Here is a 14,123-nt window from a genome sequence, read left to right as displayed (position 1 = left end):
AGTCTACCTGCGTGTTATACGCCAATAAGCCGCTGCAGTTCAATAATTTAAAGCGGGCACTTTAAATCAATGAACTGCAGCGGCTTTGCAGGTGCAGAGAGTGCCAGCACTGCCGGCTTCTCTGCCCCTGCCTGTCCTGGGGTCTAGAGCCCTGCTGCCAGCCCTTCTCTCTCCCTGGCTATCGGTGCCGCTGCCCGTTCTCTCCCCCTGACTATCGGTGCCGGCGCCCCATTGCCGGCGCCGATAGCCAGGGGGAGAGAAGCGATGCCGGTAATGGGACAGCGGTGCCGACAGACAGGGGGAGACTGCCCCGTGCCGACAGACTGCCCCGTTGCCTCCCCCATCCCCGGTTGCATAATTACCTGTTGCTGGGGTCAGGTCCTCACTGCTTCAGGCCTCCGGTGTGCGTCCCCTGCTTCGTTGTTATGCGCTGCATGGTGCGGCGCAATGACTTCACTCGTCATTGCGCCGCGCCGTGCAGTGCATAGCAAAGACACATGGGAGGCCTGAAGCAGCGCGGACCCGACCCCGGCAACAGATAATTATGCAACTGGGGATGGGGGAGGCAACAGGGCCGCTGCCCCTTCTCTCCCCCTGGCCATCGGTCAGCGGCGCCGATAGCCAGTGGGAGAGAAGCGGCGGCAGCAGGGCTCTAGACCCCAGGAAAGGCAAGGGGAGAGAAGCGGGCAGCGACGGCCTCTTTCCCCCTGCCTTTCCTGGGGGTGTATCGGGGTATACGCATGCACACACGCACCCTCATTTTACCAAGGATATTTGGGTAAAAAACTTTTTTTACCCAAATATCCTTGGTAAAATGAGGGTGCGTGTTATAGGCCGGTGCGTGGTATAACCCGATAAATACAGTAGGTTTTATTTTGTTTTACTTCTGAAAAAAATCTTAGCTACATGCAGGAAAATTTATAAGTGTAAAATTGTCATTTTCTGACCTCTATAACTCTTTTTATTTTTCTACATACGGGGTGGTATGAGGGCTTTTTGTACATTGATCTGAAGTTTTTATCGATACAATTTTTGTTTTGCTCTGACTTTTTATTCAATTTTTTATGGTATAAAAAGTGACCAAAAATATGCTATTTTGTACTTTGGAATTTTTTTACGTGTAAGCCATTGACCGTGCGGTTTAATTAATGATATATTTGTATAGTTCAGACATTTATGCACGTGACAATACCACATATTTTTATATTTATTTCTATTTACATGTTTTTTATGGGAAAAGGAGGGTGATTTGAACTTTTATTGAGAAAGGGGTTAAATCACATTTATAATTTTTTTTTACACTTTTTTACATTGATTGCCAGCACTATTCAATGCTATGCCATAGCATTGCATTGATCAGTGTTATCGGCAATCGATTGCTCAAGCCTGGATCTCAGGCTTGGAGCAAACAATTGCCGATCGGATGTGCTGGAAGCAGGTAAGGGACCTTCCTACTGCGTCCTAGCTTATTGGGAAACTGCGGTTTCACTGCGGTGGTCCCGATCAGCCCGACTGGGCTGCTGAGAATGCTTTTTTTTACATTTTAGAAGTGGTGATCAAATTCGATCGGTGACTCGCGCTATTAGCCCCAGGTCCTGGCTACTGTTAGCCGCCAGGACCGACCCGATATGACCCTTTATATCGAGGGTGCGGGCGCAGGATGTACAGGTATGCACTGCGTCCCCAAGAGGCTAAACAACAAGGACTCCTTACCACTACAATAATATGATTGGTGTCTAGAGGCCTACCTGAAATGTTAATAAATCCAATAGGTTATTACAGGATTTGATGTATGGCGATGCTGGGGAACTAAAACTAATAATCAAAAGAGCATATGTATCTTTACCCTGAAGAAAGATAAAAGTAGTGTTGAGTGAACTGAACGCAAGCTGGATAATAGCTAGATAGACAGACGGATGAATAGACAGATAGAATAAATATAGACAGCTGTCTATCCCATCTACAGTATTTCAACTTATATGACATCCCATTTCAAAACCATGGGCAGTAAATTAAAGCTAGAGCCCCTTTTGCAACAGTTTCTACACGTTGTTTATAATGTGTTTCTGTGTCTAAAAATATAAAATTTTTAACCCCTCAAGGACAGAGCGTTTTTCCACTTCTCATAGGAAACCATTGATCAATGATGCTATACTTGACTGCTCATGCTCAGGCACTGAGCAGTCATTCGGCGATCGGACAGCGAGGAAGAAGGTAGGGGACACTCCTGCTGTCCTACAACTGTTTGGGACGCTGCGATTTTATTGCGGTGGTCCCGAACGACCCCCTGAGCTAACCGGTAGCGTTTTACTTTCACTTTAGATGCGGCGAACAACTTTGAAAGCTGCATCTAAAGGGTTAATAGCGCACGGCACCGCGATCAGTGCCGTGCGCTATTAGCAATGGGTCCCGGACGTTGTTAGAGGCCGGGCTGTGGCCCCGCATTATAGAACGGGAGTGGGCTCAAGGCGTGCAGGTACGCCCTAAGTCCTTAAGGAGTTAAGATTCCTAAGGGAGTGCTGACTTGAATTTTGTCTCTTTCTTTGTCTTGTCTGTCTAGAGCACAAGCCTTAAAGTCTATGTAGAAACAAAATTATTTTCCTGATGTATTTGTATTTTTTTTCTTTTCTGATGGTAGACTCAATCATTTTAGTCAATAAGGGTAAAGGCTACTTGTAGGTTCCATGATAATATTTAGCTGGCATTCAAACATTTGCATTCTTCCTGTGTGATTAACTTGATGGGATTGCCTAGCCTTGACTATTTTAAAGTTTTTGAAATTTCCTTCATTTGTAGACCATCAATTGATGGTTGATTATTGTTATACACTATAAATTTTAAGGGTACTCCAGTGGATTTTTTTTTTTAAATCAACTGGCGCCAGAAAGTTAAACAGATTTATAAATTACTCCTGTTTAAAAATCTTAATCCTTCCAGTACTTATCAGCTGCTGTATGCTCCACAGGAAGCTCTTTTCTTTTTGACTTTCTTTTCAGTATGACCACAGTGCTCTCTGCTGACATCTTTTTTTGTTCCAGGAACTGTTCAGAGCAGGATAAGTTTGATATGGGGATTTGTTTCTACTCTGGACAGTTCCTGACATGGACAGACATGTCAGCAGAGAGCACTGAGGTCAGACAGAAAATAAATTCCTGTGGAGCATACAGCAGCTGATAAGTACTGGAAGGGTTAAGATTTTTAAATAGAAGTCATTTACAAATCGGTTTAACTTTATGGCACCAGTTGATTAAAAAAAATGTGTGTCCACCGAAATACCTTTTTAAGTATGGGGATATACAACTTTTTAACAAGCAAATGCATACCAAGCAGAGTTTGAAGAGGACAAACCATACTGAGGTCCTATTTAACTCTTTACCACACATTACTGTAAAAGTATGGAATGGGGAATGGATAGTTCATTCTTTGCAATGGACTGTGATTCATGTCTGGTAGGAAGCAATACAGATCTGAATTTGCCCCAACCACTGTCCCTACCTATTTGGAGTACTTTCTAAGTAAAGTAATACTTTCTGATATTACTTATTGCATGTAATAGTCCCCTACCTAAAACATTGTGTAAAAAAATGTGTAAAAAAAATAAAATAACTGTGAATTAACCCCTTTCCTAATAAAAGTTTGAATCACCCCCATTTCAAAAGTTTAAATAAAAAAAATATTTTGTTTGTTTTTAAACCTTCCTCACATAAAAACTGAAATCACCCCCCTTTACCCATAAAAAAGCTTAAAAAAATAAAAAACCTATCAGATGATATTTAAAAAAAAAGGTATGGGTACTTGGCATCGGCGAGTACTTAAAAAAAGGTATCGGTACTCATACTCGGTTTTTAAAAAAAGGGTATCGGGACATCCCTAGTATTTATTCTATATTATTTACTTTTGTTACAAAAAATGTAACATGTATGTGATTTCTTTATTGATAAATAAATATTAAGTTTTGTTTTGTTTAAATATATTATTTTTATACATCAACAAGTTTTCAGCTAATTATGTTGGTTTGTAAGCAGAAAAAAAGTTTTACTTTAATTACACATCAGTAATTTTGTTTGTTAATTGCACAGTTTTGCATTTAGAATAACAGACAATTTATATTAATTATTTTAATTTGTATGAATCTAGATTTGGGCCCAGTTCTACATTGTACAGCCCATAATTTATATTAATCACACATCAGTAATTCTTCCTGTTTATACTGCAGATTAGGGCCCATTTATGACTGAAGCACACAATTAAATTTTATTTCCATTGACATAAACTAATTATAAAAAGACAGTATTATCAATCAGAAAAAAAAATACTAATACACTTGTTTCAAAGTTTTACTAAAAGTCCATAGATGACAGAAGTTGGAGCAACTTTCAGTGCACTTGCCAATAAACATGACACTGACTGTGCTACTGCTGCATTTAATAAAAAAAGTTATGTGTGGAATCAAACCAAATCAATAAACAGAACATTCAAGTACATGTACAATTGTAAAAAAAAAATGGACAGTAATTATATGCATTTCAACATATCTCACTGAAACAAACAATAGCAGAAGCTCAGTACATACTTGCCAACATACTAGTTAAAGTGGTATTCAAGGATTTTTACACATTTTAACTAACTGCCCCTGATGTCAAGTTATGTAAGTGATTGGTGTCAATTAACTTGTATTACCTGTCTGAGGTGGTTCGTTCCATCATTTGTATTTTTATGCAAGTCAGCTGATCACAGGGGCTTGGCTGCTTTGTAGCTTCATTGACAAGCCAGCCATGATGAAGCTCATCTGTAAATCCTGCCATGCTAGTGTTAAATGTGCTCCCCTCTTTTTTATGATTTCAGCACAGTCTGCAGATAGCAGGGACTCAATCAACGCCAGCACGACAGGAAGTACAGATGGACTGCAAATGTCATAAGGGGGATGGCCTGTAAGGGAACCAAAAAGCAGTTAGGACCCCTGTGATGAGCGGAAGTGCCACATATTGTCTAAAACCACACTGCAAGTCAGGAAAATCTGAAGATGATAGTAATACCTAGTGTACAAGAATGCAAAAGCTTCATGGACATAACTAGAGATGAGCAAACTTTTGATGCGAAAATATTTTAAAAAAATATGAGTTTTAATCCAAATTTATTCACGGTATATCTATATTAAAAGTGGCTATTTCTGGCCTACAGAGAGCCTCAATAGGGGTGTAGAACACTTTGCTGTGTTCTTACACGCATATAGAGTGTGCTGGGGTAATGAAATAATACTGTTATTCTGAATAACATGCAGATTACCGACAACGATTTTAGAATCACTGCCGCAGAGTGGCAAAATGACAGGGCCTGGAGGTGGCATCAGTATGAGGAGACCATATAGTGGCTGAATGAGACAGCGTGGAGGTGTTGGCAGCATAAGGAGACAATATAGCGGCTGAATGACACAGAGTGGAGGTTTTGGCAGCATGAGAATCCATATAGTGCCTGAATGATACAGCGTGGAGGTGTTGGCAGCATGAGGAGACCATACAGTGGCTGAATGACACAGCGTGGAGGTGGCTGAAGCATGGGGAGACCATATAGTGGCTGAATGACACAGCATGGAGGTGGCGGCAGCATAAGGAGGCCATATAGTAGCTGAATGACACAGCATGGAGGTGGCAGCAGCAGGAGGAGACCATATAGTGGCTGGATGACACAGCTTGGATGAGGCTGAAGCATGAGGATATAGTTGTTGAATGACCCAGCGTGGAGGTGTTGGCAGCATGAGGAGACCATATAGGGGCTGAATGACACAGCATGGAGATGTTGGCAGCATGAGGAGACCATATAGTGTCTGAATGGCACAGCCAGGAATTGGCAGCAGCATGAATGGACAAGACACTAGGCTTTCACAATCCCTAAGATTATAAGATGAATTCTGAAATGTGAGCCGAAGATTTTGGGTAGCTAGTGCTACCATAACAACATTTTTATTCCCAGACCCAGTCCCAGCAGCATCAGTAAACCTTATATTGCCTGAATGGCACAGTTGTCTGAGTTGGCAGCAGCATGAGGAGACAATTGAAATATAAGAATTTTAAATTGAAATCTAAGATATTGAAATTGAAATTGAGGATTTTGAAATCAAACTTTTAACTCCCAAGTTTTAGTGTCCTGGGCCCCGGCGTGTGGGTACAAAGGACCTAATCTAACAAGGAGTCCCATGGTACAGCCTGGAGGTGGCTTAAGCATGAGGAGACCATATAGTGGCTGGATGAAACAGCCTGGAGGTGGCAGCAGCATCAGGAGTCCTGAAAGTGACCGAGTGACAGAGTGGTGTGGTGGGTGGCAATACCAGTACCGGATGATGAAGGTGGCTGGAATGTTTGTAACTGGGGAGCAGTGCCTTAAATCTGTTTGGCACTATCCATATTTGTGAAGTGTTGGTGTGGCAACATGGTCAATCTACTCTAATGCATCTGGCATTGGTGGGTGGAAATCCTGGCTGATTCATGCCTGATTCATCTTCACAAAGGTCAGTCTCCGCATTTTTCGTAGACAGACTAGTTCTCCTTGGGGTGACTATGGCCCCCGCTGCACTAAACACCTGCTCTGATGGCACACTATTGGCCAGGCAGGACGGCTTTTCCAAGGCAAACTCTGCTAGTTGTAGCCAAAAATCAAGTTTGGCTGCCCAGAAGTCTAGCGGTTCTTCAAGGTTTGTTGGCATGGCCATGTCAAGGTATGTCACCACCTGCTGGTTCAGGTCCTGCTCCATGTCTACCTGCTGATAATGATTTGCTTCACTATGTGGGTGAAGAAAGGTACTCATCAGCGACTGTAGACTCAGGCTGCTGCTGATGGAGCTGGTACTGCTCCTGCCGCCCCTCCCCAGCAGCCATGGCAGTGGAAGGTGAGTGCAGAGGGCCCCTGAGTCAGACCTGCGAGTGGATGGACGATGGCACCGATAGGCATCAGCCAACTGACTACGTAGGATCACTCTGTAGTAGGTCAGTTTGTCCTCCCTCTCAGTGGGTGTAAAAAAGGCCCCTTTTTTGTGCCGGTAGCGAGGTTCCAATAAGGTGGATACCCAGAAGTCATCCCGCTGCCGAATGTTGACAATTCGGCGGTCACTACGCAAGCATCTGAGCATGCATTGTGCCATTTGTGCAAGTGACTCGGAGGAACTCCCTGCCTCCATCTCCACTGCATACTGCCACGGTGTGTCTGGGTCCTGTGTCTCGCCTTCCTCAAAACCCTCTAGCTCCTCTAGTTGATCATGCTCCTCCCCTCCTGTCAGATGACTGCAAACACCGCCCATATCATGAAACCTAAACTGTGCTCCACTCTGCCCCTCATCCTCCTCCTCAAGTTCAGCCCCCTCAGGGCTCATGTGGCCGTGAGATGTAGGCGCAACGTCTCCATTGCCCTGACCAGCCATCGTTTCTAACACATATTGTAGGAAATGAAGCAGTGGAATGATGTAGTTCATACCATAATCCTGGCGACTTACGTATAATGTGGCTTCCTCAAAGGGCCTGTGCAAACGGCAGGTGTCACATATGAACTGCCACTGGTTCATATTGAAGTTACACAGGGGAGTTTGTATCATCAAGAAATTGGTGATGACTTTTCTCTGTTCGTACAGTCAGTCCAACGCATGGAGGGGGGAATTCCAACGCGTGGCAACGTCACAAATCAGACTATGTTGGGTGATACCATTCTGACGCTGCAGCTGAAGGAGGGTGTGCTTTGCGGTGTACAAGTGGCTGAAGTGCATGTAAAGTTTCCTTCTCATTTTTAGGATGTCTTGCAAATGGGGGGAATATTTCAGGAACTGCTTAACACGTTTGCCATGCTGGGCGTATGGCTCACCCTTCCTTGTCGCAGCATGGCCAAGACGTTCTTCTCGGTGTTGTTCACCATGGTTCCCATTTCCATTTTTCTTGGAGTAAGTCATACTCCGATTTCTTTGCAAATTACTTTTAGCAGTTCCTCCCCTGTGTGACTCTTTTTGCCAAGGCAAACAATGTGAAGAACAGTGTGACACCGCCGTGCCCTGCACACATGGTATGCTGAAGGGCCACTGAGACTTGTCCAGGCAGTGGAGGCTGAGGACACGGTGTAGGATGAGGAGGCGGAGTTGCACACTGTCACTGGACCAATGGGCTAAAAGCATGGAAGAGGAAGCATCCTGACCTGTCCAAGTTGGGGTTTTGGCTGTGCAGGAGCCATATTAACCCAGTGAGCCGTAAAGGACATGTGTTATCCTTGACCGTAGTTACTGCAGCACCAGCAACTTAGACCGCAGCACATTCAGCTTCTGTGTGGTTGGATGAGTGGGTGCATACTGTTGTCTCTTGGACATGGCTTTGCGGATGGATTGTTGTCGGAATGGCTGACTAAAAGGGGGAGAAGCAGGGGCATCTGGAGTGACAGAAGGAGGGTATGACACATAGCTCCCTTCGGCTTAGGTGGTAGAGCCTTGGCGGACTGAAAGAGGGAGCGGTGTGCCACTGGGTGATGCAGAAGGCTGGACCAGTACATCGGAGCCACGGTTCTCCCAGGCCACTTTATGGTGGCAAAGCATATGTTGACTCAGGGCCATGGTGCCAACATTGGGACCCTGGCCACGCTTCACCTTCTGCCGACATATCTTGCGTGTGGCTATGTGAACCTCTTCCGGATGCTTGATGAAAAACTGCCACACCGCCGAGTAGCTGATTTTTCCACTAACAGTCCGCACTAGTTGACTGCTTCTGCTGCCGTCTCCAGGAACCCCTGTTCCACTACCTCCCGGGTAGGTAGGCTGCCACAAAGCAGGTGGTCTCCACCGGGCACGTTTGGCTCCAGAATTTTCACTTCTGCCACCACGCTGACTGCCAATCATGCTACCGCCTTGCTGGCTTAACTGCTGCCTCACAGGCAACCTGCAACTCTCTTCTCCTGATGATGATGATGAAGTCCCTTCTGCCCCCGGCTCACAATTGCGATCGGCTTCATCATCATCAACAAGTGTCTGCACGTCATTTATGTCCTCCTCAGGTTCCTCAACAGTGTCTGCTTTAGGACCCTGAACCCTGGCAACACCACCTCCCACGTTACTCTCCTCATCACTACTTGCCCGCCTAGCGGAGGAAGCGGCGGATGTCTCCTCCACTTCTTGGCTGGGCAGTAGCTGCTGACTGTCCTCTATTAGATCGTCCTCAGTGAATAGTGCAGCTGAACCCACAGCATAAGATACTTCTGTAGGAGAGGGAACAGCATAGGACAAAGGCAGTGGGAAGACAGGGACTGCTCCCAGGCCATGCCAACTGAGGGTTGAGTCTGAAGAACCCACCGACTGTTGACTGGGGATGTCAGATGTTACTTGTGAGGAATTGGATGACCGTGTTAACCAATCGATGATGGCAGATGGGTTGCTGGTCAAGACTTGACCGCTAGCTGATAACGGGAGCTCAAGCCTCTCGCTGCGACTCCTGCTGCCAATCACCCCTAGTCTGCTGCGACCTCTGCCTTAAGGATTTAGGCCTCTGTCACTCCTCTGTGCACGTCCTGACACTTCTCTGACTGACACACTTAGTGCGTATATGAGGGGAGTACAATATGATTCACTACGCTTAAAACAGTATTTGTCAAGAGCAGCAGCAGGTTTGCACTTTTGGCTGTCCTTTCACAGTATCTAGGCCATTGACAGATTAAAAGGAACAAAATAGTACACCACTTAGATGTAGGTATGTGGTATGCACTGATGAGGGCAGAAAAATGCTCTACAGTACACTTGAAAAAGTATCTGAATACAACACCAGCCGATGAGTACGTTGGCTATTCTTTCACAGTATGTAGGCTCTTGACAGATTAACAGGTATAAAATAGTACACTGCTTAAATGTACGTCTGCGGTATGCACTGATGAGGGCAGAAAAATGCTCTACAATACGCCTAAAAACCTTGCATTTTTGTAAAACACCAGCTGGTGACTACTTTTGCTTGGACTTTCACAGTATGTAGGCTCTTGAGAGATTAACAGTTACAAAATGGTACACTACTTGGATGTACATATGCGGTATGCACTGATGAGGGAAGATAAATGCACTACAATGAGCCTAAAAACTCTGTATTTTTTTAAAACACCAGCCAGTGATTACTTTTGTCTGTCCTTTCACAGTATGTAGGCCCTTGACAGATTAACAGGTACAAAAAAGTGCACTACTTAGATGTAGGTATGTGGTATGCACGTATGAGGGCAAAAAAAATGCGCTACAGTACACGTGGAAAACATATTTTCATGAAACAACAGCCAGTGATTACTTTTCCCTGGCCTTTCACTGTATGCAGGCTTGTTACAGATTAATAGGTACAAAAAGTGCACTACTTAGATGTAGGTATGTGGTATGCACATATGAGGGCAAAAAAAATGTGCTACAGTACACTCACTTGGAAAATGTATTTTCGTAAAACACCAGCCAGTGATTACTTTTGCCTGGACTTGTTACAGACTTGTTACAGATTTACAGCTACAAAATAGTAGACTGCTTTGATGAAGGTATGTGGTATGCATGTATGAGGGCAGACAAATGCACTATAGTCCGCTGAAAAAACTTATTTTTGCACAACAGCAGTAGTACACAACAGTGCAGCACCACAAAAAAAAAGTGTATTGAACCCAAAATTGCACTCTGTCAAAGAGTGTTAAGAATGGAGGGAACTGCTGGTAATTGTACCATCTACAGACTAGTATAAGCAGCAGATAATTTCTTGTGGAAAAAATACACTGAATTGTGCTGAAAAATCATGCCTACTCAGCTAAGGTTGATGAAGTTGAGGCAGCTTGTTGACATGTATGAGACAATGAAAAGCTATCTGCCCCTCTCTGATAAAATGCTGAATAAAGTGACGGGGAGGTTAAAGGCTTGCGTAAAAATCCTTTTCAGTGAGAACAAGCACTGCTCTCTGTCCACAACGCTGATGTGACTAGCAGTTGGAAGTGGAACGCTGCGCTATGATCATTTCAGCGTGTCTTTATAACACAATGTATGGCATGAAATGAGCAGCCGCAAAATGGCTGCCAATTATATATGGCTGTGACATCACAGGGGTGACTGAATGCTGATAGGCTGCATCCTGCATGTGATTCAGGGTCATCCCGCCTACCTCCCTTCTCACGTTGTTTTCCCAGCATCCCCTGCCCCATGTACTGACATGTGGATCCGCCATTTTAGGTGTCTTGGAGCCTGAAACGCTGTAAATGGAGTTTAGTGAAGCGATTTGTGCAATAGAATCGCAACAATATTCATATTAGTTGCGAATCGAATATTTCCTGAAATTCGTAACAAATTCGGGTTTGTCTGCTTCGATTCGCTCATCTCTAGATATAACAATACACAAAAAAAATTCTTGTAGACCCAGATTTTGAATTTTTACAAGTGGTAATAGGATATAAAGCCCCCAAAAATGTGTAACCCAATTTCTCTCGAGTAAGGAAATACCTCATATGTGTATGTGAAGTGTTCAGCGGGCACAGTAGAGGGCACAGAAGGGAAGGAGCGACAATGGGATTTTGGAGTCTAATATGACCCCGAATCACCGCAAATTGAAGGAGTGAATTCACTGACACTGGGGGGGGGGGGGGGGGGGTTGCCAACATGGGGGGGTCCCAGGACCCCCCTGGGCATATGCATGGGAAGCCTGCTGATAGATATCAGCAGTTATCCTGGTCCGGTCCCCGTACAGGTATGCCCTTGGTCCTTAAGTACGTGGGAGTGAAGGCAAACCTGTACGCCCTTGGTCCCCAAGTGGTTAAAGGGGTACTCCACTAGAAAAAAATATCAACTGGTGCCAGAAAGTTAAACAGATTTGTTAATTACTTCCATTAAAATATATGAATCCTTCCAGTACTTATCAGCTGCTCTATGATCCACAGGAAGTTTTTTTCTTTTTAAATTTCCTTTCTGCCTGACCACAGGGCTCTCTGCTGACACCCATAGAAAACCTATCCTGCTCTGGACAGTTCCTAAAATGGACAGAGCAGCACTGTGGTCAGACAGAAAGGAAATTCCAAAAGAAAAGAACTTCCTGTGGAGCATACAAAGTACTGGAAGGATTAAGATTTTTTGATAAAAGTAATTTACAAATCTGTTTAACTTCCTGGCACCAGTTGAAATTTTTTTTCCACTGGAGTACCCCTTTAAGGACTCAGCCCATTTTCACATTAAGGACCCAAAACAAACTTTGTTTTTGCACTTTCGTTTTTGCTCCTCACCTTCTAAAAATCATAGCACATTAAATTTTGCACATATGGACCCATATAAGGGCTTGTTGTTTGCATCACCAATTGTACTTTGTAATTAGATTACTTATTTTATAACATAATCTGTAGCAAAACAAAAAAAAATAGTTTGTGGGGTGAAATGAAAAAACGCCATTTAGCAAATTTTTATGGCTTTTGTTTCTACGCAGTGCACTTTTCGGTAAAATGACACTATCTTTTTTTCTGTAGTTCCATTTGGTTACATGGATACCCAACTTTTTTTTCTTAGCCCCCAAAAGTGGCTATACCATGCAATCTTCTGATTGCATACACTGATCACTGCTATGTCATAGCATAGCATTGATCAGGGTTATCGGTGCTCTGCTACTCCAGCCTGCTGAGCAGGCGTGGAGCAGTAGATCGCTGATCAGACGACCAGGAGGCAGGTGGCTGTCCAGGAAGCTGTCGTCCAGTAAGCTGATCGGGACATCGCGATTCTGTCACGATAGTCCCGATCAGCTCCGCTGAGCTGCTGGGATAGTTTTACTTTCACTTTAGACGCCGCAATCAACTTTATCCCAGCATCTAAAGGGTTAATGCCAGGCATCGGTCAGATTCGTGGTGCCCAGCATTAGCCGTGGGTCCTGGCTGCCCGTAGCCCGCTCGTGAGAACGGTTTATTCCCCATTAGCTAGACTCAGGACGTACAGGTACACCCTGAGTCCGTAAGTACCAGGATGTACCTGTACGCCCTGCATCCTTAAGGGGTTAAAGGGGTACTCCGCTGAAAAACTTATTTTTTTAAATCAATTGGTGCAAGAAAGTTTAACAGATTTGTAAATCTGGAAAAAATCCCCATAGCAAACCTGCTATGGACAGTTCCTGACATGGATGTAGGTGTCAGCAAGGAGCACTGTGGTCAGACAGAAAATATGTTCATAAAGAAAGAACTTCCTGTGGAACTTACAGCAGCTGAAAAGTACTGTAAGTATTACGATTTTTAAATAGAAGTAATTTACAAATCTGTTTAACTTTCTGGCACAAAATGTTTTTCATCAGAGTACGCCTTTAATAGCAAAGAGAAGACAACTAAATTGTTTATGAACCAAAATTTCCACTCAGCAGTCATCATCTGCACATCTAAAACATCTCAGGGCTGTATATAAACACACTGGCCCAAATTGATCAAACTATGTGAGCGTAAAAGTGGAGCAATTTTCCCATAGCACCCAATCACAGCTCAGCTTTCATTAGAGCTCGTTATCTGAGCTGTGATTGGTTTCTGTGGAAAAATCTCTTTATTTTTTCTCTCACATATTTAGATAAATTTGAGCCAATATTTTAGAAATTTTTATTCATTCAATGCATTTATTAAATAAAAACATATATCCAATTATTTATTTAAAAAAAAAATTGTGACTAGGAAATATATAAAAAAAAAAAAAATCATCAGCTGGTATTGTTTAAATCACAGATTAGAACTGACAGTTCATAACACCATGGAGAAATGTATGCTGGGAGAAGTGTACACTTAGCCTCTTAAGGATGCAGGGCGTACCTGTACTCCCTGCGCAGGGTCCCAGTATTTACAACGGGGTCACACCGTGACCCCGCATCATACCGGGTCGGTCCCGGCGGCTTATGATATCCGGGACCCTGGGCTTATAGCGCGCAGCACCGATCGTTGTGCTGCACGCTATTAACCCTTTAGACGCGGCGATAAAAGTTGATTGCCGCGTCGAAAATGAATGTAAAAGCTTCCCGGCAGCTCAGTCGGGCTGATCGGGACTATTGCGATAAAATTGCGATGTCTCGATCAGCTAAGACGTGAGCAGATGTCCCCTTAACTTGCTCTGGCGCGTCCAATCAGCGTTTGATTGCTCTAAGCCTGAGCTACAGGTTTGA

The 14,123-nt window shown here is 44.0% G+C and overlaps 1 protein-coding gene across 1 annotated transcript in view; it reads right to left on the bottom strand.

Annotated features, from left to right (window-relative positions):
* NAALADL2 (N-acetylated alpha-linked acidic dipeptidase like 2) overlaps window positions 1-14,123 on the bottom strand; it is an 801,196-nt gene that overhangs the window by 402,763 nt on the left and 384,310 nt on the right. The gene's annotated exons all lie outside the window — the stretch shown is intronic.

The sequence above is a fragment of the Hyla sarda genome, chromosome 3, assembly GCF_029499605.1.
Source record: "Hyla sarda isolate aHylSar1 chromosome 3, aHylSar1.hap1, whole genome shotgun sequence".
Lineage (NCBI taxonomy): Eukaryota > Metazoa > Chordata > Amphibia > Anura > Hylidae > Hyla > Hyla sarda.
Note: the sequence above shows the minus strand (reverse complement) of the source record. Positions and strands in the feature narration are given on the sequence as shown.